Source organism: Dipteris shenzhenensis, chromosome 14, assembly GCF_047967505.1.
Source record: "Dipteris shenzhenensis isolate YYH24624 ecotype China chromosome 14, Dip_SZ_1.0, whole genome shotgun sequence".
NCBI classification, from domain to species: domain Eukaryota; kingdom Viridiplantae; phylum Streptophyta; class Polypodiopsida; order Gleicheniales; family Dipteridaceae; genus Dipteris; species Dipteris shenzhenensis.
In genome coordinates, this window is record NC_141609.1 from 12,532,006 (window position 1) to 12,545,872 (window position 13,867).

Sequence of the window (13,867 nt, forward strand, 5' to 3'; positions counted from 1 at the left end):
GTTGTTTTGATTGTGTAGGTGAACAAGGTAGTGTAGCACCCCCCTAGCATAACAAAACCAAAACAGAAACTCAAAATCTTCAGTAAATCCAAAAAAATCAGTCGATGACATTGTGTTTCACTATCCCACTGAGTCGGCGCCATAGGGCTATCCCGCCAACCGGTGCATTAGCCTTATCCCATTGGTCAAACCACGTTGACCTAATGCCATAGCCGTATCCCACTGAACTAGCTTCTGACCATGGCCTAACCCGCTGCCCCGATTAAATCAGATTTGGCATGAGTCTATCAACAAATCTCTCGATCTTTAATACTTCGGGTGGGACTTCAAGATGCAAAGAAGCCTTCCATTCCTACCACGGCCCACAGCTCAACAATGTGGCTCAGGTAGTGGTCCACTTCCTGATTGAGTTCCTGATTGAGTGCTTGCTGGCGATTTCACAACTTTGTCAATATTTGATTAGGATCCTTTCATATGCATACTAGACCAAAAATGTATTTCTTACCTCCTGATATTCAACATCCCGATTTTGGGTTCCTGGAACACATTCAATAGAACTCTGAAAGCATATCCTTGCTTCACCTTGTAGATAGTAGCCTAGGATTTGCAAAAGAACTATGGGTCTATCTTTGCCTTTTAGTAGCGTTGTCAACTCCAAGTCTTTGCTAAATTGAGAAGCATTCTCATTAGGCAAACCAAGAAAATTGGGGAAATATCAAGGCATCTCACTCTTGCAACTCTGTCATAGCTTGTATTCTATGTTTGCAGTCATTCTGCTTTTCCATGGTGCCTTTAAAGCTCTTGTGCTCATGGGATTCTTCAATCAAATTTAGAGGTGGTTGCATTGCTGAAGTAGAAGGGAGTGCCTCCATATTGACTTCATCCATTTCTTCTCCCTCTATTGCCTGTAAACAAAATATGAGAGATTAGATTCATTATCTTTAAATTTAAATCTTATTTAAAAAATTGTATTTAGTTAAGAAATAGAGAGTTCATACCGTAAGTATTGTCGTAGTGGCCTTTTTTCATAACCCTGTGAGCCATAATTATCAAAGAAGGCATCATCATGTTTGTCTTCATCCACCAACCTCTCTCTGAACGGGTCATGTAAGTCCATCTTTTCATCATCATCAACTGAGACATTATGATCTTCAAGGTAGTCATCCATGTCATCAGTGTCCTTGTGGTCTATCTCTTTTTCATAGCCTGTGGTTAGATCTGCTTGAAGCTGAAAATAAGCCATGAAATGCTTGTTTTCAATAATATTTGTGGAGTTGCCTTTTCTGAGGAGATCCTCAAATAAATATCCCATCCTACACAAGTTGACCTCCCAACCTGCCGGTAGCAAATTCTCCATCATGGTAAGCAAGAGACTCCCGCTTTTTTCAGGACTTCCATAGTTGTTTCTTTGATAATGTATGGACCTGGGAATATCTTGCTCTTCTAGCATCAATCTCAAATTATTTGAATTTCCTCTCATGTTCTTTTGTAAGGAGTGATCAGGGTTGGGACTCCGCATACACAAAAAGAATGATTCAAGAGATTGAATCGCTATGCCACATTCTCTCTTGCCTCTCTTTGCTGCATAAACACCACTATAGATCTTCAAATCTGATGAATATGCTCGCTCTAGAGTAACCTGCATGGCTTCTTCGTCTTTTTTATCAACAAAAATGACAATGTTGCAAATTGCCACTTTGCTAATGGTGGTATATACTATTCTATCAATGAAGTTGTGGATATCGTCGCTAGAAACTTCATTGATAAAGAATAGTTGTGGCTTATCCCATGCTGACTCATTCTTGATGAAGTCATCTTCTGAGACTCCCCTGAAGTTCACAAGCTTTCCAGACTCTGCTATAACCTCTACATTGAATTGAAAGCTTTGGTGCATATCTGTCGGCATCCTTATCTCGCTGATTAATCTTTCCACATATGCAACCACCTATTGTGGGATTTCTTTTCTCATGTAAGAGGTTACTATTTCTGACCCATCTTCATCCTTTTTAATCCACCTGTTTGCCCATAGCTTTACCTTGGGTTTTGACAAAGAAGCTATATTCTTGACCACATTATAGTCAATGTTACAATGAGTAAGTGGAATTTGTTTCTCTGACAGCAAATACTTAATGGCACTATGCACTGCATCACGCCTCACCTGTACATTGATGCATTCTTCCATGCAGTGGTCTTTGTCTTTTTTTCCAAAAAACCATTCTTTCTTTAAAATTTTTTGTGCTGCCATGGATGCATACTTATCAGGTAAGTACTTTATAGGCCTCCACATCCTTGCCATCAACTCCTTCTTATCCATTACCTTTGACTTTCTGGAGATAAACAAAGGAGCTTCATAGGTCAACTGTCCATGCTCACAAGCAATGCATGTTTCAAGCATCTCATTGAACACTTCAACAGGATGAAATATGATAGAAGTGTAGTCGGCATATCTGTCCCTCACCACCTTGAGGCTTGTCATATTCTCTTCTCGCTCTTGAGTTCCCCTAGGCACAACTACACTCAAAGAAGTATAGAAGTTCGTGAGTGTGTCGGCGTCTGCTTTTGTGACCTTTCGCTTCAAATCAGGATTTGGAGAACCAAATGTTGTCCATATAACCCTTGCCTTCTATAAGACCTATGATGTTGAGGATATCTTATGCTTTCCATGGACATAATGATTAAGTCTTTCGGACTCAATCAAATACTTGATCTCATGCTTGAATATACAGATTGTTGCAGGATAATAATGGAATGAACTTATCTTTGCCAATTGTTCTGAAGTGAGTCTTTTGACCTCCTTTGCTTCCTTTGCGATCTGATTACAAGCATAAGCCCAATGTTGACCATCAATGGGCTGGAATCTACAATGAAGTAGGAATTCCTTCTTTGCTTCCTTTAGCATATTCTCACCTTGTGCCTCTTCGCCTTGTTCATGTGGAATATTTTTAAGAGTGTCTTTAAAGGATCGACTAAAGGTTTCCTCGAGATGTGTAGGCTTTGTAAATGTTATTTGATCCAGAAAACTATTTTTGATTGGACAAAACATTATTGGGCGCAGGACCACATTGCTTGCCACAGGTTTCTTACCATCTCTCAAAGCCTCGTATATTTGCAGTGCATAGGATATATCAAGGCTTCGGCTATTAGTAAAGATAGTTGTAGCTTCCACATCTTTGGCATTCACAAACCACGTCCTTTGACCCCAGATACATCCCACATCATCATCTGTAACTCCTTCATTAAGATGTAGATTAAGATTTTTGATTGATGTGAGTTCATCCTGATCATCTTCAGCCTCGGGTTCTGAGTCTTCTTCATTTTTCTATTCTTTTAACCATTTTTCATCCACATTATCTCTCTCTACAGTGGGACAATGCCTTTTTTTACTGCTTGGAACCGTGGCTCTTGCAGTACTAGCCTTTTGCATTTCACGTCGTGGTTTGCTAGCAAGAGCTTCTAGCATAACTGCAGTGGATCGACCTTGATCTTCTTCAAATTTTTTTAATTCCCGTGCACTCAAGGCTTGTGTTTCATCATCCTTAGTTACATCCACCATTTCTTGCTCTAGAAGTTTGCGCTCATGTTCTACACGTTTGTGACAGTGTGCGTGTTCTTCTTGTCCCTGCATCGAAGTCTGAGCTTTTTGATCTCCTTCATGGAGCCTTCATGTGAAGATCCTTGAATATGAGGAGCATATTGTGCATCCTGAAAGTACTCAAACATTATCTTTGCATGCATCCTTTTTGCCACCACACTAGGAAATTAACCTAATTGAAATTGACTTTCTTGCAAAGTGGCTCCCCCATCTGACAAGTACTTTTCAGAATATCACACCTAGGACCATGTTTTTTATTGGTTGTTGTCCATGACACTAAGGCAAAAACGCTGTTTTATGCTTAATCGACAATGCAACGCATATCTCATCATCACAATACTTTGCACACATCTCAACCTTGGTATTATTGACTTACATGCAAAGTGGCGTGCCCATCCCATAAGTACTTAATCGAATAACACATCTAGGACCGCGTTTTTTGACGGTTGTGCATGACACTAAGGCCAAAACAGTGTTTAATGCTTGTTCGACAATGAAAAGCATATCCGATGGGCACAATACTTTGCATCAGTCTCAACAATTATGGTATTGCATTGCATGCAAAGTGGTACACCCATCTGATAAGCAGTTGGTTGGATAACACACCTAAAAGCGTGCTTTTTTATGGTTGTGCATGACATTGAGGCACAAACGGAGTTTAATACGTGATATACCATGCAAAGTACATCCGATGGGCACAATACTTTGCATCCACCTCAACCTAGGTGTTATTGAATTGCATGAAAAGTGGCATGTCGGTTAGATAAGTACTTGATTCGATAACACACCTAGGACCGTGTTTTTTTACAAATGTGCTTGACACCAAGGCAAGAACGGTGTTTTATGCTTGATCAACAATGCAAAGCATATCCGATGGGCACAATACTTTGCACACACCTTCAACTAGGTGTAATTGACTTACATGCAAAGTGGCATGCCCATCCCATAAGTGCTTGATCGGATAACATACCTAGCAGCGTGTTTTCTTACGGATGTGCATGACACTAGAGCAAAAATAGTATTTAATGCTCGATCGACCATGCAAAGGATATCTGATGGGCACAACACTTTTCCTACACTGCAACCTAGGTGGTATTGAAATTTTCTCAAAGAGGCACACCCATCCGATAAGTACTTGGTCAGATAACATACCTAAGGGCGTGTTTTTTTGCAGATGTGCATATCACTAGGGAAAAAATAGTGTATAATGCATGATCGACCATGCAAAGCATATCCGATGGTGACAATACTTTGCACGCACCTCAACGTAGTTGAAACGGACTTGCGTGAAAAGTGGAGCCCCCATTCGATAAGTACTTGTTTGATTAACATACCTAGGACCGTGTTTTTTCATGGTTGTGCATGACACTAAGGCAAAAATGGTGTTTTATGCTTGATCGACAACGCAAATGATAACATACCTAGCAGCGTGTTTTTCTACGGATGTGCATGGCACTAGAGCAAAAATAGTATTTAATGCTCGATCGACCACGCAAAGGATATCCGATGGGCACAACACTTTTCCTACACCGCAACCTAGGTGGTATTGAAATTTTCTCAAAGAAGCACACCCATCCGATAAGTACTTGGTCAGATAACACACCTAAGGGCGTGTATTTTTGCAGATGTGCATATCACTAGGGGAAAAACGATGTATCATGCGTAATCGGCCATGCAAAGCATATCCGATGGTCACAATACTTTGCACGTACCTCAACCTAGTTGAAAGATACTTGCGTGCAAAGTGGATCCCCCATCTGATAAGTACTTGTTTGAATAACACACCTAGGACCGTGTTTTTTTATGGTTGTGCATTACACTAAGGCAAAAACGGTATTTTATGCTTGATCGACAATGAAAAGCATATCTGATGGGCACAATACTTTGCACACACCTTCAACTAGGTGGAATTGAATTATATGCAAAGTGGCATTCCCATCGCATAAGTACTTGATCGGATAACACACCTAGCAGTGTGTTTTCTTACGGATGTGCATGACACACAGGCAAAAATGGTATTTAATGCTCGATCGACCATGCAAAGCATATCCCATGGGCACAATACTTTTCCTATACCTTAACCTAGGTGGTATTGAAATGTTCTCAAAGCCACACACCCATCCGATAAGTACTTGGTCAGATAACATACCTAAGGGCGTGTTTTTTTGCCGATGTGCATATCACTACCGGAAAACTGTTGTATAATGTGTAATCGACCATGCTGAGCATATCCGATGGTGACAATACTTTGCACGCATCTCAACCTAGTTGAAACGGACTTGTGTGCAAAGTGGAGCCCCCATCCGATAAGTACTTCTTTGATTAACACACCTAGGACCGTGTTTTTTCATGGTTGTGCATGACACTAAGGCAAAAATGGTGTTTCATGCTTGATCGACAATGCAAAGCATATCCGATGGGCACAATACTTTGCACACACCTTCAACTAGGTGGAATTGACTCACATGCAAAGTGGCACTCTCATCCCATAAGTGCTTGATCGGATAACATACCTAGCAGCGTGTTCTTTTACGGATGTGCATGACACTAGAGCAAAAATAGTATTTAATGCTCGATCGACCATGCAAAGGATATCCGATGGGTACAAAACTTTTCCTACACCTCAACCTAGGTGGTATTGAAATGTTCTCAAAGAGGCACACCCATCGGATAAGTACTTGGTCAGATAACACACCTAAGGGCGTGTTTTTTTTCGGATGTGCATATCACTAGGAAGAAACGGTGTATAATGCGTGATCGACCATGCAAAGCATATCCGATGATGACAATACTTTGCAGGCACCTCAATGTAGTTGAAAGGGACTTTCATGCAAAGTGGAGCCCCCTTTTGATAAGTACTTATCTGAATAACACTCTTGGGGCCGTGTTTTTATATGGTTGTGCATGATACTAAGGCAAAAACGGTGTTTTATGCTTGATCGACAATGCAAAGCATATCCGATGGGCACAATACCTTGCACACACCTTCAACTAGGTGGAATTGACTTACATGCAAAGTGGCATTCCCATCTCATAAGTACTTGATCGGATAACACATCTAGTAGTGTGTTTTTTTATGGAAGTGCATGACACTAAGGCAAAAATGGTATTTAATGCTCGATCCACCATGCAAAGCATATACGATGGGCAAAATACTTTTCCTACACCTTAACCTAGGTGGTATTGAAATGTTCTCAAAGAGGCACACCCATCCGATAAGTACTTGGTCAGATAACATCCCTAAGGGCGTGTTTTTTTGCGGATGTGCATATCACTACGGGAAAAACATTGTATAATGTGTAATCGACCATGCAGAGCATATCTGATGGTAACAATACTTTGCACCCATCTCAACGTAGTTGAAACGGACTTGCGTGCAAATTGGAGCCCCCATCTGATAAGTACTTGTTTGATTAACACACCTAGGACCGTGTTTTTTCATGGTTATGCATGACACTAAGGCAAAAACGGTGTTTTATGCTTGATCAACAATGCAAAGCATATTCGATGGGCACAATACTTTGCACACACCTTCAACTAGGTGGAATTTAATTACATGCAAAGTGGCACGCCCATCCCATAAGTGCTTGATCGGATAACATACCTAGCAGCGTGATTTTTTATGGATGTGCATGACACTGAGGCAAAGATGGTATTTAATGCTCGATCGACCATGCAAAGCATATCCGATGGGCACAACACTTTTCCTATGCCTCATCCTAAGTGGCATTGAAATGTTCTCAAAGAGGCACACCCATCGGATAAGTACTTGGTCGGATACAACACCTAAGGACGTGTTTTTTTGCGGATGTGCATATCACTAGGGGAAAAACGGTGTATAATGCGTGATCGGCCATGCAAAGCATATCCGATGGTAACAATACTTTGGATGCAACTCAACCTAGTTGAAACGGACTTGCGTGCAAAGTGGAGCCCCCATCCGACAAGTAGTTGTTTGAATAACACACCTAGGACCGTGTTTTCATATGGTTGTGCATGACACTAAGGCAAAAACGGTGTTTTATGCTTGATCCACAATGCAAAGCATATTCGATGGGCACAATACTTTGCACACACCTTCAACTAGGTGGAATTGAATTACATGCAAAGTGGCATTCCCATCGCACAAGTACTTGATCGGATAACACACCTAGCAGCGTGTTTTTTTATGGATGTGCATGACACTAAGGCAAAAAGAGGGCAAAAATGGTATTTAATGCTCGATCGACCATGCAAAGCATATCCGATGGGCACGATACTTTTCCTATGCCTTAACCTAGGTGGTATTAAAATGTTCTCAAAGAGACACACCCATCCGATAAGTACTTGGTCAGATAACATACTAAGGGCTTGTTTTTTTGCGGATGTGCATATCACTACCGGAAAAATGTTGTATAATGCGTAATCGACCTTGCAGAGCATATCTAATGGTAACAAAACTTTGCACGCATCTCAACCTAGTTGAAACGGACTTGCGTGAAAAGTGGAGCCCCCATTCGATAAGTACTTGTTTGATTAACACACCTAGGACCGTATTTTTTATGGTTGTGCATGACACTAAGGCAAAAAGGTGTTTCATGCTTGATCGACAATGCAAAGCATATCCGATGGGCACAATACTTTGGACACACCTTCAACTAGGTGGAATTGACCTACATGCAAAGTGGCACGCCCGTCCCATAAGTGCTTGATCAGATAAGATACCTAGCAATGTGTTTTTTTCGGATGTGCATGACGCTAGAGCAAAAATAGTATTTAATGCTCGATCGACCATGCAAAGGATATCCGATGGGCATAACACTTTTCTTACGCCTCAACCTAGGTGGTATTGAAATGTTCTAAAAATGACACACCCATCCGATAAGTACTTGGTCAGATAACACACCTAAGGTCGTGTTTTTTTGTGGATGTGCATATGACTAGGGAAAAAACGGTGTATAATGCGTGATCGACCATGCAAAGCATATCTGATGGTGACAATACTTTGCACGCACCTCAATCTAGTTGAAAAGTACTTGCATACAAAGTGGAGCCCCCATCCAATAAGTACTTGTTTGATTAACGCACCTAGGACCGCGTTTTTTCATGGTTGTGCATGACACTAAGGCAAAAACGGTGTTTTATGCTTGATCAACAATGCAAAGCATATTAGATGGGAACAATAATTTGCACACACCTTCAACTAGGTGGAATTGACTTACATGCAAACTGGCACACCCATCCCATAAGTGCTTTTCGGATAACATACCCGGCAGCGTGTTTTGTTACAGATGTGCATGACACTAGAGCAAAAATAGTATTTAATGCTCGATCGACCATGCAAAGGTTATCCGATGGGCACAACACCTTTCCTATGCCTCAACATAGGTGGTATTGAAATGTTCTCAAAGAGGCACACCCATCCGATAAGTACTTGGTCAGATAACACACTTAAGGGCGTGTTTTTTTACGGATGTGCATATCATTAGGGAAAAAACGGTGTATAATGCATGATCGACCATGCAAAGCATATCCGATGGTGACAATACTTTGCACGAACCTCAACATAGTTGAAACGGACTTGCGAGCAAAGTGGAGCCCCCATATGATAAGTACTTGTTTGAATAACACACCTAGGGCTATGTTTTTATATGGTTGTGCGTGACACTAAGGCAAAAATGGTGTTTTATGCTTGATCCACAATGCAAAGAATATTCGATGGGAACAATACTTTGCACACACCTTCAACTAGGTGGAATTGACTTACATGCAAAGTGGCATTCCCACCGCATAAGTACTTGATCGGATAACACACCTAGCAACGTGTTTTTTTACGGATGTGCATGACACTAAGGCAAAAATGGTATTTAATGCTCGATCGACCATGCAAAGCATATACGATGGGCACATTACTTTTCCTATGCCTTAAACTAGGTGGTATTCAAATGTTCTCAAAGAGGCACACCCATCGGATAAGTACTTGGTCAGATAACATACCTAAGGGCGTGTTTTTTTGCGGATGTGCATATCACTACGGGAAAAACATTGTATAATGCGTAATCGACCATGCAGATCATATCCGATGGTGACAATACTTTGCACGCATCTCAACCTACTTGAAATAGACTTGCATGCAAAGTGGAGCCCCCATCCGATAAGTGCTTGTTTGATTAACACACTTAGGACCATGTTTTTTCATGGTTGTGCATGACACTAACCCAAAAACGGTGTTTTATGCTTGATCGACAATGTAAAGCATATCCGATGGGCACAATACTTTGCACACACCTTCAAATAGGTGGGATTGACTTACATGCAAAGTGGCACTCCCATCCCATAAGTGCTTGATTGGATAAAAAACCTAGCAGCGTGTTTTTTTATGGATGTGCATGACACTAGAGCAAAAATAGTATTTAATGCTCGATCGACCATGCAAAGGATATTAGATGGGCACAACACTTTTCCTACTCCTCAACCCAGGTGGTATTGAAATGTTCTCAAAGAGTCACACCGATCCGATAAGTACTTGGTCAGATAACACACCTAAGGGCGTGTTTTTTTGCGGATGTGCATATCACTAGGGAAAAAACGGTGTATAATGCGTGATCGACCATGCAAAGCATATCCGATGGTGACAATACTTTGCACGCACCTCAACATAGTTGAAATGGACTTGTGTGCAAAGTGGAGCCCCCATCGGATAAGTACTTGTTTGAATAAGACACCTAGGGCTGTGTTTTTATATGGTTGTGCATGACACTAAGGCAAAAACGGTGTTTTATGCTTGATCCACAATGCAAAGCATATCCGATGGGCACAATGCTTTGCACACACCTTCAGATAGGTGGAATTCACTTACATGCAAAGTGGCATTCCCATCGCATAAGTACTTGATTGGATAACACACCTAGCAACGTGTTTTTTAATGGATGTGCATGACACTAAGGCAAAAATGGTATTTAATGCTCGATCGACCATGCAAAGCATATCCGATGGGCACAATACTTTTCCTACACCTTAAACTAGGTGGTATTGAAATGTTCTCAAAGAGGCACACCCATCGGATAAGTACTTGGTCAGATAACATACCTAAGGGCGTGTTTTTTTGCCGATGTGCATATCACTACTGGGAAAACGTTGTATAATGCGTAATCAACCATGCAGAGCATATCCGATGGTGACAATACTTTGCACGCATCTCAACCTAGTCGAAACAAACTTGCGTGCAAAGTGGATCCCCCATCCGATAAGTACTTGTTTGATTAACACACTTAGGACCGTGTTTTTTCATGGTTGTGCATGACACTAAGCCAAAAACGGTGTTTTATCCTTGATCGACAATGCAAAGCATATCTGATGGGCACAATACTTTGCACACACCTTCAACTAGGTAGAATTGACTTACATGCAAAGTGGCACGCACATCCCATAAGTGCTTGATCGTATAACATACCTAGTAGCGTGTTTTTTTACGGATGTGCATGTCACTAGAGCAAAAATAGTATTTAATGCTCAATCGACCATGCAAAGGATATCCGATGGGCACAACACTTTTCCTATGCCTCAAAAAGTCTCTACGGCTTAAAGCAAGCACCCAGAAGTTGGTACAACAGAATTGACAAGTATTTTGCTGATCTGGGCTACATGAAGTCCAATGCAGATCATACTCTCTACTACAAAGTTCAAGGGGAAGATATTACTATTGCACTTTTGTACGTAGATGATCTGATTGTGACAGGAAGCAAGGATAGCTTCATCAGAAAATTAAAACAAGACTTATCTGCAGAGTTCGACATGAAAGATCTTGGACTTATGCACTATTGTCTTGGAATTGAGTTCTGGAGAGATTCAGATAGCACATTCATGAGTCAGCTCAAGTATGTTGACAGTCTCCTGAAGAAGTTTCATATGGCAGATTGCAAGATTGCAGCCACTCCCATGGAACAGAGTTTGAAACTTACTAAAGATTCAGAAAAGCCTACAGTCAATGACAGATACTACAGGCAACTCATTGGATCTCTTATATATCTGACAATCACACGGCTAGATATTTGTTATGCAGTAAGCTCACTAGCACAGTTTATGGCAAATCCAAAACAGTCTCACTGGAATGCAGCCAAAAGAGTCTTGAGATACATCAGAGGTACAAGACAATTTGGGATAGAATACAGAGGAAGTCATCCACGGTTGCATGGATACTGTGATAGTGACTATGCTGGAGATCATGAGACCAGGAGATCGACACAAGGATATGCATTTTTCCTTGGTCAAGGTGCTATATCATGGTTGTCAAACAAACAGCCAACTGTTTCTTTGTCTTCGACTGAAGCAGAATATAGAGCACTCACTACAGGTGCATGTGAAGCTATATGGCTCAGAAGACTATTGTCAAAAACAGATTACTTTGATGAGTCAAAGCCAACAACAATATACTGTGATAATCAATCGGCTCAAGCATTGGCCAAAAATCCAGTATATCACTCTAGAACAAAGCACATTGATGTCAGAGAGCACTTCATCAGAGAAAGAGTGTTACTTGGTGACATCACACTGCAGCATTGTGATAGCAAAGAAAATGTTGCAGACATCTTTACCAAGCCACTCGGTAAAGAGCTATTCAAGAAACACCGACTAGCTCTTGGTTTGATGCAGAGGAAGGACATTCCCATTAAAGGGGTGTGATGGAATGTAATGCTCAGTCCTTCTTCGATTCCCCAGAATCATCATCTTGAGGGAAGGCCTACTTCATGATGTTGATCTTGAGGGAAGGTGTTGAGAGTTCACGCTCAACATCATGTGATCATGTGTGCATAGCACCATCACGTGATCATATGTGCATAGCACTAACCTTATAGAGTGCTATAAAGGAAAGGGTTAGATCCCCTAACCCTAACCCTAAAAGGGTTTGTATATATTCTATTTTTTCAACTAATTCTAGTGTACAGTTAGTCATTTGTGGTGTGCTCTCTAGATGTGCCCTCTCTCCTCATCTCCACTCTTCTCCTCTCCCCTCTTCATATTTTGTCACCACCCTCAGTGCGGTTAGTCATGGGATGCCTTCCTGCACTTGCATGTAGCCTAGTTGGCAGTGTGCCAACTCTATCTGAAGCAATCCAACCATCAGGCCGTACATGGCCCCCATCTGGTGTCCAAACCAAGACCTACCGGATAACCAAGCTACTCAAATGCCTTCTCCTCATATGGGGGCCTTACAAGTAGAGTTAGCTGGTTCCCGCATAGTTACACGAGAGTGGAGCATTGATATCTAACACCCCCCCTCAATGTCCACCCACGAGTGAACTTACTTTTTCGGTCCAATGCCAAGTCGATGAAGATGCCTCTCTAGCAAGTATCTTCCAAGAGCCTTCATGAAGATGTTTGCAACATTCTCTGTAGTCGGACAGTACACCAAGTCGACCTCTCCATCCATGATGAGCTCGCGTACAAAGTGATATTGAATCTTAATGTGTTTTGTGCGAGCATGGAACACAGGGTCCTTTGCAATTGCCATGATAACTACGTAGGCTTGTTCTGCACTGCACCCATGTCCCCTAAAATCCTCCTCAATCACACTGCCTCACAAGAAGCAAAACATGTTGATTTGTACTCAACCTCTGTAGAAGAAAGAGCAACTATGGGTTGCTTCTTGTTGACCCATGACACAACTCTAGATCCAAGTGAGAAACAGTAACCTGTCACTGATCTCCTACTGTCCACGTCTCCTGCCCAATCCGAGTCACAAAATCTGGTCAAGATGTTGCCCTTGGTATAGGTGATGCCATAATCAACTGCGCCTTTGATGTATTTCAGCACCCGCATCCCTGCCCCCCAATGGTTCTCCCGAGGCTTATTAAAAAAACCTGCTTAGTACACCAGTCGCAAAACTGATGTCCGACCGTGTGTTGCACAAGTAAATGAAACTACCCACAAGCCTTCTGTACTTTGCTTCGTCCACCAGTGGTGATGAATCCTTGTTTGAGAGCTTCACGTCAACGTCCATAGGGGTGCCAACTGTCTTGCACTCAGCCATGCCAAATGCCTTCAGTATCTCTCCAGCATACTTTAGCTGTGAGATGAAGATCTGTTTTGGCTCTTGCCAAACTTCAATCCCCAAACAGAAATGCATCAGTCCGAGGTTTGTCATCATGATGAGATTTTCGTTTTTTTTTAAATAATTCCCTTTGATTTGGACATGTTGCACGCTCGCTTTAAATCATCACAGACATTGCACTTTGACATTTTTTGCCTCCTTGGGATTTTAACATATCCAAAGTTCTTCTTCCAAAGAGTATACAA